The sequence below is a fragment of the Leptonotus elevatus genome, chromosome 1 (assembly GCF_054856555.1).
Source record: "Leptonotus elevatus isolate MCC_2025b chromosome 1, RoL_Lele_1.0, whole genome shotgun sequence".
In the NCBI taxonomy this organism is placed as follows: domain Eukaryota; kingdom Metazoa; phylum Chordata; class Actinopteri; order Syngnathiformes; family Syngnathidae; genus Leptonotus; species Leptonotus elevatus.
Window position 1 is genome coordinate 48807016 of NC_141239.1, and position 9896 is coordinate 48816911.

General features: G+C 46.3%; 28 non-coding genes and 4 pseudogenes across 28 annotated transcripts in view; all 32 read right to left on the bottom strand.

The window, feature by feature from the left end:
• Window positions 1-103: 103 nt before the first annotated feature.
• Window positions 104-222, bottom strand: LOC147183789 (5S ribosomal RNA). The gene has a single exon (XR_015091827.1). It is a non-coding gene; the product is annotated as a 5S ribosomal RNA (ribosomal RNA).
• Window positions 223-420: 198 nt separating this feature from the next.
• LOC147183790 (5S ribosomal RNA) lies at window positions 421-549 on the bottom strand (annotated as a pseudogene).
• Window positions 550-745: 196 nt separating this feature from the next.
• Window positions 746-864, bottom strand: LOC147183791 (5S ribosomal RNA). Its single transcript, XR_015091307.1, has one exon. It is a non-coding gene; the product is annotated as a 5S ribosomal RNA (ribosomal RNA).
• A 197-nt stretch (window positions 865-1061) lies between these two features.
• Window positions 1062-1180, bottom strand: LOC147183792 (5S ribosomal RNA). Its single transcript, XR_015091381.1, has one exon. It is a non-coding gene; the product is annotated as a 5S ribosomal RNA (ribosomal RNA).
• Window positions 1181-1376: 196 nt separating this feature from the next.
• LOC147183793 (5S ribosomal RNA) lies at window positions 1377-1485 on the bottom strand (annotated as a pseudogene).
• Window positions 1486-1681: 196 nt separating this feature from the next.
• Window positions 1682-1800, bottom strand: LOC147183794 (5S ribosomal RNA). The gene has a single exon (XR_015090717.1). It is a non-coding gene; the product is annotated as a 5S ribosomal RNA (ribosomal RNA).
• Window positions 1801-1997: 197 nt separating this feature from the next.
• On the bottom strand, window positions 1998-2116 carry LOC147183795 (5S ribosomal RNA). Its single transcript, XR_015090718.1, has one exon. It is a non-coding gene; the product is annotated as a 5S ribosomal RNA (ribosomal RNA).
• Window positions 2117-2312: 196 nt separating this feature from the next.
• LOC147183796 (5S ribosomal RNA) lies at window positions 2313-2431 on the bottom strand. Its single transcript, XR_015091930.1, has one exon. It is a non-coding gene; the product is annotated as a 5S ribosomal RNA (ribosomal RNA).
• A 197-nt stretch (window positions 2432-2628) lies between these two features.
• LOC147183797 (5S ribosomal RNA) lies at window positions 2629-2747 on the bottom strand. Its single transcript, XR_015090720.1, has one exon. It is a non-coding gene; the product is annotated as a 5S ribosomal RNA (ribosomal RNA).
• A 196-nt stretch (window positions 2748-2943) lies between these two features.
• LOC147183798 (5S ribosomal RNA) lies at window positions 2944-3062 on the bottom strand. Its single transcript, XR_015090726.1, has one exon. It is a non-coding gene; the product is annotated as a 5S ribosomal RNA (ribosomal RNA).
• A 193-nt stretch (window positions 3063-3255) lies between these two features.
• Window positions 3256-3374, bottom strand: LOC147183799 (5S ribosomal RNA). Its single transcript, XR_015090727.1, has one exon. It is a non-coding gene; the product is annotated as a 5S ribosomal RNA (ribosomal RNA).
• A 197-nt stretch (window positions 3375-3571) lies between these two features.
• On the bottom strand, window positions 3572-3690 carry LOC147183800 (5S ribosomal RNA). Its single transcript, XR_015091150.1, has one exon. It is a non-coding gene; the product is annotated as a 5S ribosomal RNA (ribosomal RNA).
• A 185-nt stretch (window positions 3691-3875) lies between these two features.
• Window positions 3876-3994, bottom strand: LOC147183801 (5S ribosomal RNA). Its single transcript, XR_015090730.1, has one exon. It is a non-coding gene; the product is annotated as a 5S ribosomal RNA (ribosomal RNA).
• A 196-nt stretch (window positions 3995-4190) lies between these two features.
• On the bottom strand, window positions 4191-4319 carry LOC147183802 (5S ribosomal RNA; annotated as a pseudogene).
• Window positions 4320-4515: 196 nt separating this feature from the next.
• LOC147183803 (5S ribosomal RNA) lies at window positions 4516-4634 on the bottom strand. Its single transcript, XR_015090731.1, has one exon. It is a non-coding gene; the product is annotated as a 5S ribosomal RNA (ribosomal RNA).
• A 197-nt stretch (window positions 4635-4831) lies between these two features.
• Window positions 4832-4950, bottom strand: LOC147183804 (5S ribosomal RNA). Its single transcript, XR_015090734.1, has one exon. It is a non-coding gene; the product is annotated as a 5S ribosomal RNA (ribosomal RNA).
• Window positions 4951-5147: 197 nt separating this feature from the next.
• Window positions 5148-5266, bottom strand: LOC147183805 (5S ribosomal RNA). The gene has a single exon (XR_015090737.1). It is a non-coding gene; the product is annotated as a 5S ribosomal RNA (ribosomal RNA).
• Window positions 5267-5462: 196 nt separating this feature from the next.
• Window positions 5463-5581, bottom strand: LOC147183806 (5S ribosomal RNA). Its single transcript, XR_015090738.1, has one exon. It is a non-coding gene; the product is annotated as a 5S ribosomal RNA (ribosomal RNA).
• Window positions 5582-5776: 195 nt separating this feature from the next.
• Window positions 5777-5895, bottom strand: LOC147183807 (5S ribosomal RNA). Its single transcript, XR_015090740.1, has one exon. It is a non-coding gene; the product is annotated as a 5S ribosomal RNA (ribosomal RNA).
• Window positions 5896-6091: 196 nt separating this feature from the next.
• LOC147183808 (5S ribosomal RNA) lies at window positions 6092-6210 on the bottom strand. The gene has a single exon (XR_015090742.1). It is a non-coding gene; the product is annotated as a 5S ribosomal RNA (ribosomal RNA).
• A 195-nt stretch (window positions 6211-6405) lies between these two features.
• LOC147183809 (5S ribosomal RNA) lies at window positions 6406-6524 on the bottom strand. Its single transcript, XR_015090743.1, has one exon. It is a non-coding gene; the product is annotated as a 5S ribosomal RNA (ribosomal RNA).
• Window positions 6525-6719: 195 nt separating this feature from the next.
• On the bottom strand, window positions 6720-6838 carry LOC147183810 (5S ribosomal RNA). The gene has a single exon (XR_015091308.1). It is a non-coding gene; the product is annotated as a 5S ribosomal RNA (ribosomal RNA).
• Window positions 6839-7034: 196 nt separating this feature from the next.
• LOC147183811 (5S ribosomal RNA) lies at window positions 7035-7153 on the bottom strand. The gene has a single exon (XR_015090931.1). It is a non-coding gene; the product is annotated as a 5S ribosomal RNA (ribosomal RNA).
• Window positions 7154-7348: 195 nt separating this feature from the next.
• Window positions 7349-7467, bottom strand: LOC147183812 (5S ribosomal RNA). The gene has a single exon (XR_015091309.1). It is a non-coding gene; the product is annotated as a 5S ribosomal RNA (ribosomal RNA).
• A 196-nt stretch (window positions 7468-7663) lies between these two features.
• Window positions 7664-7782, bottom strand: LOC147183813 (5S ribosomal RNA). The gene has a single exon (XR_015090745.1). It is a non-coding gene; the product is annotated as a 5S ribosomal RNA (ribosomal RNA).
• A 195-nt stretch (window positions 7783-7977) lies between these two features.
• On the bottom strand, window positions 7978-8096 carry LOC147183814 (5S ribosomal RNA). The gene has a single exon (XR_015092569.1). It is a non-coding gene; the product is annotated as a 5S ribosomal RNA (ribosomal RNA).
• A 196-nt stretch (window positions 8097-8292) lies between these two features.
• LOC147183815 (5S ribosomal RNA) lies at window positions 8293-8411 on the bottom strand. Its single transcript, XR_015092007.1, has one exon. It is a non-coding gene; the product is annotated as a 5S ribosomal RNA (ribosomal RNA).
• Window positions 8412-8607: 196 nt separating this feature from the next.
• Window positions 8608-8726, bottom strand: LOC147183816 (5S ribosomal RNA). The gene has a single exon (XR_015090746.1). It is a non-coding gene; the product is annotated as a 5S ribosomal RNA (ribosomal RNA).
• A 196-nt stretch (window positions 8727-8922) lies between these two features.
• On the bottom strand, window positions 8923-9041 carry LOC147183817 (5S ribosomal RNA). The gene has a single exon (XR_015090747.1). It is a non-coding gene; the product is annotated as a 5S ribosomal RNA (ribosomal RNA).
• A 196-nt stretch (window positions 9042-9237) lies between these two features.
• Window positions 9238-9356, bottom strand: LOC147183818 (5S ribosomal RNA). The gene has a single exon (XR_015090751.1). It is a non-coding gene; the product is annotated as a 5S ribosomal RNA (ribosomal RNA).
• A 196-nt stretch (window positions 9357-9552) lies between these two features.
• On the bottom strand, window positions 9553-9681 carry LOC147183819 (5S ribosomal RNA; annotated as a pseudogene).
• A 196-nt stretch (window positions 9682-9877) lies between these two features.
• LOC147183820 (5S ribosomal RNA) overlaps window positions 9878-9896 on the bottom strand; it is a 119-nt gene continuing 100 nt past the window's right edge. Inside the window, exon 1 of the ribosomal RNA XR_015092011.1 lies at window positions 9878-9896. This exon is cut by the window's right edge and continues 100 nt beyond it. This is a non-coding gene — a ribosomal RNA (5S ribosomal RNA).

The following is a 9896-nucleotide window of genomic DNA, read 5'->3' on the forward strand; positions in this document are numbered from 1 at the left end:
TGTCAGTTTAGCGTGTGGCTGTCTGCTAGCAAGTAGCTAGCAAACTGGAATTATTTTGTGAAAGTTTACTTTTGCGACGGAGGTGCAAAAAAAAAAAAAAAAAAGCTTACAGCACCTGGTATTCCCAGGCGGTCTCCCATCCAAGTACTAACCAGGCCCGACCCTGCTTAGCTTCCAAGATCGGACGAGATCGGGCGTTCTCAGGGTAGTATGGCCGTAAGCCGAGAAAAAGCCCACAGTTGACTCTTTTAAAGATTACACTCGTCCCAACTTGGGGTGGAAAAAGCATTTTGACATTATTTTCAGCTCTCATCCTGTCAGTTTAGCGTGTGGCTGTCTGCTAGCAAGTAGCTAGCAAACTGGAATTATTTTGTGAAAGTTTACTTTTGCGACGGAGGTGCAAAAAAAAAACAAAAAAATAGCTTACAGCACCTGGTATTCCCAGGCGGTCTCCCATCCAAGTACTAACCAGGCCCGACCCTGCTTAGCTTCCGAGATCGGACGAGATCAGACGAGATCGGGCGTTCTCAGGGTAGTATGGCCGTAAGCCGAGAAAAAGCCCACAGTTGACTCTTTTAAAGATTACACTCGTCCCAGATTGGGGTGGAAAAAGCATTTTGACAGCATTTTCAGCTCTCATCCTGTCAGTTTAGCGTGTAGCTGTCTGCTAGCAAGTAGCTAGCAAACTGGAATTATTTTGTGAAAGTTTACTTTTGCGACGGAGGTGCAAAAAAAAAAAAAAAAATGCTTACAGCACCTGGTATTCCCAGGCGGTCTCCCATCCAAGTACTAACCAGGCCCGACCCTGCTTAGCTTCCGAGATCGGACGAGATCGGGCGTTCTCAGGGTAGTATGGCCGTAAGCCGAGAAAAAGCCCACAGTTGACTCTTTTAAAGATTACACTCGTCCCATATTGGGGTGGAAAAAGCATTTTGAATGCATTTTCAGCTCTCATCCTGTCAGCTTAGCGTGTGGCTGTCTAATAGCAAGTAGCTAGCAAACTGGAATTATTTTGTGAAAGTTTACTTTTGCGACGGAGGTGCAAAAAAAAAAAAAAAAAAAGCTTACAGCACCTGGTATTCCCAGGCGGTCTCCCATCCAAGTACTAACCAGGCCCGACCCTGCTTAGCTTCCGAGATCGGACGAGATCGGGCGTTCTCAGGGTAGTATGGCCATAAGCCGAGAAAAAGCCCACAGTTGACTCTTTTAAAGATTACACTCGTCCCAACTTGGGGTGGAAAAAGCATTTTGACAGCATTTTCAGCTCTCATCCTGTCAGTTTAGCGTGTGGCTGTCTGCTAGCAAGTAGCTAGCAAACTGGAATTATTTTGTGAAAGTTTACTTTTGCGACGGAGGTGCAAAAAAAAAAAAAAAAAAGCTTACAGCACCTGGTATTCCCAGGCGGTCTCCCATCCAAGTACTAACCAGGCCCGACCCTGCTTAGCTTCCGAGATCGGACGTTCTCAGGGTAGTATGGCCGTAAGCCGAGAAAAAGCCCACAGTTGACTCTTTTAAAGATTACACTCGTCCCAACTTGGGGTGGAAAAAGCATTTTGACAGCATTTTCAGCTCTCATCCTGTCAGTTTAGCGTGTGGCTGTCTAATAGCAAGTAGCTAGCAAACTGGAATTATTTTGTGAAAGTTTACTTTTGCGACGGAGGTGCAAAAAAAAAAAAAAAAAAGCTTACAGCACCTGGTATTCCCAGGCGGTCTCCCATCCAAGTACTAACCAGGCCCGACCCTGCTTAGCTTCCGAGATCGGACGAGATCGGGCGTTCTCAGGGTAGTATGGCCGTAAGCCGAGAAAAAGCCCACAGTTGACTCTTTTAAAGATTACACTCGTCCCATATTGGGGTGGAAAAAGCATTTTGAATGCATTTTCAGCTCTCATCCTGTCAGCTTAGCGTGTGGCTGTCTAATAGCAAGTAGCTAGCAAACTGGAATTATTTTGTGAAAGTTTACTTTTGCGACGGAGGTGCAAAAAAAAAAAAAAAAAAAGCTTACAGCACCTGGTATTCCCAGGCGGTCTCCCATCCAAGTACTAACCAGGCCCGACCCTGCTTAGCTTCCGAGATCGGACGAGATCGGGCGTTCTCAGGGTAGTATGGCCGTAAGCCGAGAAAAAGCCCACAGTTGACTCTTTTAAAGATTACACTCGTCCCAACTTGGGGTGGAAAAAGCATTTTGACAGCATTTTCAGCTCTCATCCTGTCAGTTTAGCGTGTGGCTGTCTGCTAGCAAGTAGCTAGCAAACTGGAATTATTTTGTGAAAGTTTACTTTTGCGACGGAGGTGCAAAAAAAAAAAAAAAAAAGCTTACAGCACCTGGTATTTCCAGGCGGTCTCCCATCCAAGTACTAACCAGGCCCGACCCTGCTTAGCTTCCGAGATCGGACGAGATCGGGCGTTCTCAGGGTAGTATGGCCGTAAGCCGAGAAAAAGCCCACAGTTGACTCTTTTAAAGATTACACTCGTCCCAACTTGGGGTGGAAAAAGCATTTTGACAGCATTTTCAGCTCTCATCCTGTCAGTTTAGCGTGTGGCTGTCTGCTAGCAAGTAGCTAGCAAACTGGAATTATTTTGTGAAAGTTTACTTTTGCGACGGAGGTGCAAAAAAAAAAAAAAAAAAAGCTTACAGCACCTGGTATTCCCAGGCGGTCTCCCATCCAAGTACTAACCAGGCCCGACCCTGCTTAGCTTCCGAGATCGGACGAGATCGGGCGTTCTCAGGGTAGTATGGCCGTAAGCCGAGAAAAAGCCCACAGTTGACTCTTTTAAAGATTACACTCGTCCCATATTGGGGTGGAAAAAGCATTTTGAATGCATTTTCAGCTCTCATCCTGTCAGCTTAGCGTGTGGCTGTCTGCTAGCAAGTAGCTAGCAAACTGGAATTATTTTGTGAAAGTTTACTTTTGCGACGGAGGTGCAAAAAAAAAAAAAAAAAAGCTTACAGCACCTGGTATTCCCAGGCGGTCTCCCATCCAAGTACTAACCAGGCCCGACCCTGCTTAGCTTCCGAGATCGGACGAGATCGGGCGTTCTCAGGGTAGTATGGCCGTAAGCCGAGAAAAAGCCCACAGTTGACTCTTAAAGATTACACTCGTCCCAGATTGGGGTGGAAAAAGCATTTTGACAGCATTTTCAGCTCTCATCCTGTCAGTTTAGCGTGTTGCTGTCTGCTAGCAAGTAGCTAGCAAACTGGAATTATTTTGTGAAAGTTTACTTTTGCGACGGAGGTGCAAAAAAAAAAAAAAAAAGCTTACAGCACCTGGTATTCCCAGGCGGTCTCCCATCCAAGTACTAACCAGGCCCGACCCTGCTTAGCTTCCGAGATCGGACGAGATCGGGCGTTCTCAGGGTAGTATGGCCGTAAGCCGAGAAAAAGCCCACAGTTGACTCTTTTAAAGATTACACTCGTCCCAGATTGGGGTGGAAAAAGCATTTTGACAGCATTTTCAGCTCTCATCCTGTCAGTTTAGCGTGTTGCTGTCTGCTAGCAAGTAGCTAGCAAACTGGAATTATTTTGTGAAAGTTTACTTTTGCGACGGAGGTGCAAAAAAAAAAAAAAAAAAAGCTTACAGCACCTGGTATTCCCAAGCGGTCTCCCATCCAAGTACTAACCAGGCCCGACCCTGCTTAGCTTCCGAGATCGGACGAGATCGGGCGTTCTCAGGGTAGTATGGCCGTAAGCCGAGAAAAAGCCCACAGTTGACTCTTTTAAAGATTACACTCGTCCCATATTGGGGTGGAAAAAGCATTTTGACAGCATTTTCAGCTCTCATCCTGTCAGTTTAGCGTGTGGCTGTCTAATAGCAAGTAGCTAGCAAACTGGAATTATTTTGTGAAAGTTTACTTTTGCGACGGAGGTGCAAAAAAAGCTTACAGCACCTGGTATTCCCAGGCGGTCTCCCATCCAAGTACTAACCAGGCCCGACCCTGCTTAGCTTCCGAGATCGGACGAGATCGGGCGTTCTCAGGGTAGTATGGCCGTAAGCCGAGAAAAAGCCCACAGTTGACTCTTTTAAAGATTACACTCGTCCCAACTTGGGGTGGAAAAAGCATTTTGACATTATTTTCAGCTCTCATCCTGTCAGTTTAGCGTGTGGCTGTCCGCTAGCAAGTAGCTAGCAAACTGGAATTATTTTGTGAAAGTTTACTTTTGCGACGGAGGTGCAAAAAAAAAAAAAAAAAAGCTTACAGCACCTGGTATTCCCAGGCGGTCTCCCATCCAAGTACTAACCAGGCCCGACCCTGCTTAGCTTCCGAGATCGGACGAGATCGGGCGAGATCGGGCGTTCTCAGGGTAGTATGGCCGTAAGCCGAGAAAAAGCCCACAGTTGACTCTTTTAAAGATTACACTCGTCCCAACTTGGGGTAGAAAAAGCATTTTGACAGCATTTTCAGCTCTCATCCTGTCAGCTTAGCGTGTGGCTGTCTGCTAGCAAGTAGCTAGCAAACTGGAATTATTTTGTGAAAGTTTACTTTTGCCACGGAGGTGCAAAAAAAAAAAAAAAAAAGCTTACAGCACCTGGTATTCCCAGGCGGTCTCCCATCCAAGTACTAACCAGGCCCGACCCTGCTTAGCTTCCGAGATCGGACGAGATCGGGCGTTCTCAGGGTAGTATGGCCGTAAGCCGAGAAAAAGCCCACAGTTGACTCTTTTAAAGATTACACTCGTCCCAGATTGGGGTGGAAAAAGCATTTTGACAGCATTTTCAGCTCTCATCCTGTCAGTTTAGCGTGTTGCTGTCCGCTAGCAAGTAGCTAGCAAACTGGAATTATTTTGTGAAAGTTTACTTTTGCGACGGAGGTGCAAAAAAAAAAAAAAAAAAAGCTTACAGCACCTGGTATTCCCAGGCGGTCTCCCATCCAAGTACTAACCAGGCCCGACCCTGCTTAGCTTCCGAGATCGGACGAGATCGGGCGTTCTCAGGGTAGTATGGCCGTAAGCCGAGAAAAAGCCCACAGTTGACTCTTTTAAAGATTACACTCGTCCCAGATTGGGGTGGAAAAAGCATTTTGACAGCATTTTCAGCTCTCATCCTGTCAGTTTAGCGTGTTGCTGTCTGCTAGCAAGTAGCTAGCAAACTGGAATTATTTTGTGAAAGTTTACTTTTGCGACGGAGGTGCAAAAAAAAAAAAAAAAAAAGCTTACAGCACCTGGTATTCCCAGGCGGTCTCCCATCCAAGTACTAACCAGGCCCGACCCTGCTTAGCTTCCGAGATCGGACGAGATCGGGCGTTCTCAGGGTAGTATGGCCGTAAGCCGAGAAAAAGCCCACAGTTGACTCTTTTAAAGATTACACTCGTCCCAACTTGGGGTGGAAAAAGCATTTTGACAGCATTTTCAGCTCTCATCCTGTCAGTTTAGCGTGTGGCTGTCTGCTAGCAAGTAGCTAGCAAACTGGAATTATTTTGTGAAAGTTTACTTTTGCGACGGAGGTGCAAAAAAAAAAAAAAAAAAGCTTACAGCACCTGGTATTCCCAGGCGGTCTCCCATCCAAGTACTAACCAGGCCCGACCCTGCTTAGCTTCCGAGATCGGACGAGATCGGGCGTTCTCAGGGTAGTATGGCCGTAAGCCGAGAAAAGCCCACAGTTGACTCTTTTAAAGATTACACTCGTCCCAGATTGGGGTGGAAAAAGCATTTTGACAGCATTTTCAGCTCTCATCCTGTCAGTTTAGCGTGTTGCTGTCTGCTAGCAAGTAGCTAGCAAACTGGAATTATTTTGTGAAAGTTTACTTTTGCGACGGAGGTGCAAAAAAAAAAAAAAAAAAGCTTACAGCACCTGGTATTCCCAGGCGGTCTCCCATCCAAGTACTAACCAGGCCCGACCCTGCTTAGCTTCCGAGATCGGACGAGATCGGGCGTTCTCAGGGTAGTATGGCCGTAAGCCGAGAAAAAGCCCACAGTTGACTCTTTTAAAGATTACACTCGTCCCAACTTGGGGTGGAAAAAGCATTTTGACAGCATTTTCAGCTCTCATCCTGTCAGTTTAGCGTGTGGCTGTCTGCTAGCAAGTAGCTAGCAAACTGGAATTATTTTGTGAAAGTTTACTTTTGCGACGGAGGTGCAAAAAAAAAAAAAAAAAAGCTTACAGCACCTGGTATTCCCAGGCGGTCTCCCATCCAAGTACTAACCAGGCCCGACCCTGCTTAGCTTCCGAGATCGGACGAGATCGGGCGTTCTCAGGGTAGTATGGCCGTAAGCCGAGAAAAGCCCACAGTTGACTCTTTTAAAGATTACACTCGTCCCAGATTGGGGTGGAAAAAGCATTTTGACAGCATTTTCAGCTCTCATCCTGTCAGTTTAGCGTGTTGCTGTCTGCTAGCAAGTAGCTAGCAAACTGGAATTATTTTGTGAAAGTTTACTTTTGCGACGGAGGTGCAAAAAAAAAAAAAAAAAAGCTTACAGCACCTGGTATTCCCAGGCGGTCTCCCATCCAAGTACTAACCAGGCCCGACCCTGCTTAGCTTCCGAGATCGGACGAGATCGGGCGTTCTCAGGGTAGTATGGCCGTAAGCCGAGAAAAAGCCCACAGTTGACTCTTTTAAAGATTACACTCGTCCCAACTTGGGGTGGAAAAAGCATTTTGACAGCATTTTCAGCTCTCATCCTGTCAGTTTAGCGTGTGGCTGTCTGCTAGCAAGTAGCTAGCAAACTGGAATTATTTTGTGAAAGTTTACTTTTGCGACGGAGGTGCAAAAAAAAAAAAAAAATGCTTACAGCACCTGGTATTCCCAGGCGGTCTCCCATCCAAGTACTAACCAGGCCCGACCCTGCTTAGCTTCCGAGATCGGACGAGATCGGGCGTTCTCAGGGTAGTATGGCCGTAAGCCGAGAAAAAGCCCACAGTTGACTCTTTTAAAGATTACACTCGTCCCAGATTGGGGTGGAAAAAGCATTTTGACAGCATTTTCAGCTCTCATCCTGTCAGTTTAGCGTGTTGCTGTCTGCTAGCAAGTAGCTAGCAAACTGGAATTATTTTGTGAAAGTTTACTTTTGCGACGGAGGTGCAAAAAAAAAAAAAAAAAAGCTTACAGCACCTGGTATTCCCAGGCGGTCTCCCATCCAAGTACTAACCAGGCCTGACCCTGCTTAGCTTCCGAGATCGGACGAGATCGGGCGTTCTCAGGGTAGTATGGCCGTAAGCCGAGAAAAAGCCCACAGTTGACTCTTTTAAAGATTACACTCGTCCCAACTTGGGGTGGAAAAAGCATTTTGACAGCATTTTCAGCTCTCATCCTGTCAGTTTAGCGTGTGGCTGTCTGCTAGCAAGTAGCTAGCAAACTGGAATTATTTTGTGAAAGTTTACTTTTGCGACGGAGGTGCAAAAAAAAAAAAAAAATGCTTACAGCACCTGGTATTCCCAGGCGGTCTCCCATCCAAGTACTAACCAGGCCCGACCCTGCTTAGCTTCCGAGATCGGACGAGATCGGGCGTTCTCAGGGTAGTATGGCCGTAAGCCGAGAAAAAGCCCACAGTTGACTCTTTTAAAGATTACACTCGTCCCAGATTGGGGTGGAAAAAGCATTTTGACAGCATTTTCAGCTCTCATCCTGTCAGTTTAGCGTGTGGCTGTCTAATAGCAAGTAGCTAGCAAACTGGAATTATTTTGTGAAAGTTTACTTTTGCGACGGAGGTGCAAAAAAAAAAAAAAAAAAGCTTACAGCACCTGGTATTCCCAGGCGGTCTCCCATCCAAGTACTAACCAGGCCCGACCCTGCTTAGCTTCCGAGATCGGACGAGATCGGGCGTTCTCAGGGTAGTATGGCCGTAAGCCGAGAAAAAGCCCACAGTTGACTCTTTTAAAGATTACACTCGTCCCAGATTGGGGTGGAAAAAGCATTTTGACAGCATTTTCAGCTCTCATCCTGTCAGTTTAGCGTGTGGCTGTCTAATAGCAAGTAGCTAGCAAACTGGAATTATTTTGTGAAAGTTTACTTTTGCGACGGAGGTGCAAAAAAAAAAAAAAAAAGCTTACAGCACCTGGTATTCCCAGGCTGTCTCCCATCCAAGTACTAACCAGGCCCGACCCTGCTTAGCTTCCAAGATCGGACGAGATCGGGCGTTCTCAGGGTAGTATGGCCGTAAGCCGAGAAAAAGCCCACAGTTGACTCTTTTAAAGATTACACTCGTCCCAACTTGGGGTGGAAAAAGCATTTTGACATTATTTTCAGCTCTCATCCTGTCAGTTTAGCGTGTGGCTGTCTGCTAGCAAGTAGCTAGCAAACTGGAATTATTTTGTGAAAGTTTACTTTTGCGACGGAGGTGCAAAAAAAAAAAAAAAAAAGGTTACAGCACCTGGTATTCCCAGGCGGTCTCCCATCCAAGTACTAACCAGGCCCGACCCTGCTTAGCTTCCGAGATCGGACGAGATCGGGCGTTCTCAGGGTAGTATGGCCGTAAGCCGAGAAAAAGCCCACAGTTGACTCTTTTAAAGATTACACTCGTCCCAGATTGGGGTGGAAAAAGCATTTTGACAGCATTTTCAGCTCTCATCCTGTCAGTTTAGCGTGTTGCTGTCTGCTAGCAAGTAGCTAGCAAACTGGAATTCTTTTGTGAAAGTTTACTTTTGCGACGGAGGTGCAAAAAAAAAAAAAAAAAAGCTTACAGCACCTGGTATTCCCAGGCGGTCTCCCATCCAAGTACTAACCAGGCCCGACCCTGCTTAGCTTCCGAGATCGGACGAGATCGGGCGTTCTCAGGGTAGTATGGCCGTAAGCCGAGAAAAAGCCCACAGTTGACTCTTTTAAAGATTACACTCGTCCCAACTTGGGGTGGAAAAAGCATTTTGACAGCATTTTCAGCTCTCATCCTGTCAGTTTAGCGTGTGGCTGTCTGCTAGCAAGTAGCTAGCAAACTGGAATTATTTTGTGAAAGTTTACGTTTGCGACGGAGGTGCAAAAAAAAAAAAAAAAAAGCTTACAGCACCTGGTATTCCCAGGCGGTCTCCCATCCAAGTACTAACCAGGCCCGACCCTGCTTAGCTTCCGAGATCGGACGAGATCGGGCGTTCTCAGGGTAGTATGGCCGTAAGCCGAGAAAAAGCCCACAGTTGACTCTTTTAAAGATTACACTCGTCCCAACTTGGGGTGGAAAAAGCATTTTGACAGCATTTTCAGCTCTCATCCTGTCAGTTTAGCGTGTGGCTGTCTGCTAGCAAGTAGCTAGCAAACTGGAATTATTTTGTGAAAGTTTACTTTTGCGACGGAGGTGCAAAAAAAAAAAAAAAAAAGCTTACAGCACCTGGTATTCCCAGGCGGTCTCCCATCCAAGTACTAACCAGGCCCGACCCTGCTTAGCTTCCGAGATCGGACGAGATCGGGCGTTCTCAGGGTAGTATGGCCGTAAGCCGAGAAAAAGCCCACAGTTGACTCTTTTAAAGATTACACTCGTCCCAGATTGGGGTGGAAAAAGCATTTTGACAGCATTTTCAGCTCTCATCCTGTCAGTTTAGCGTGTGGCTGTCTAATAGCAAGTAGCTAGCAAACTGGAATTATTTTGTGAAAGTTTACTTTTGCGACGGAGGTGCAAAAAAAAAAAAAAAAAAGCTTACAGCACCTGGTATTCCCAGGCGGTCTCCCATCCAAGTACTAACCAGGCCCGACCCTGCTTAGCTTCCGAGATCGGACGAGATCGGGCGAGATCGGGCGTTCTCAGGGTAGTATGGCCGTAAGCCGAGAAAAAGCCCACAGTTGACTCTTTTAAAGATTACACTCGTCCCAACTTGGGGTAGAAAAAGCATTTTGACAGCATTTTCAGCTCTCATCCTGTCAGTTTAGCGTGTGGCTGTCTGCTAGCAAGTAGCTAGCAAACTGGAATTATTTTGTGAAAGTTTACTTTTGCGACGGAGGTGCAAAAAAAAAAAAAAAAAAGGTTACAGCACCTGGTAT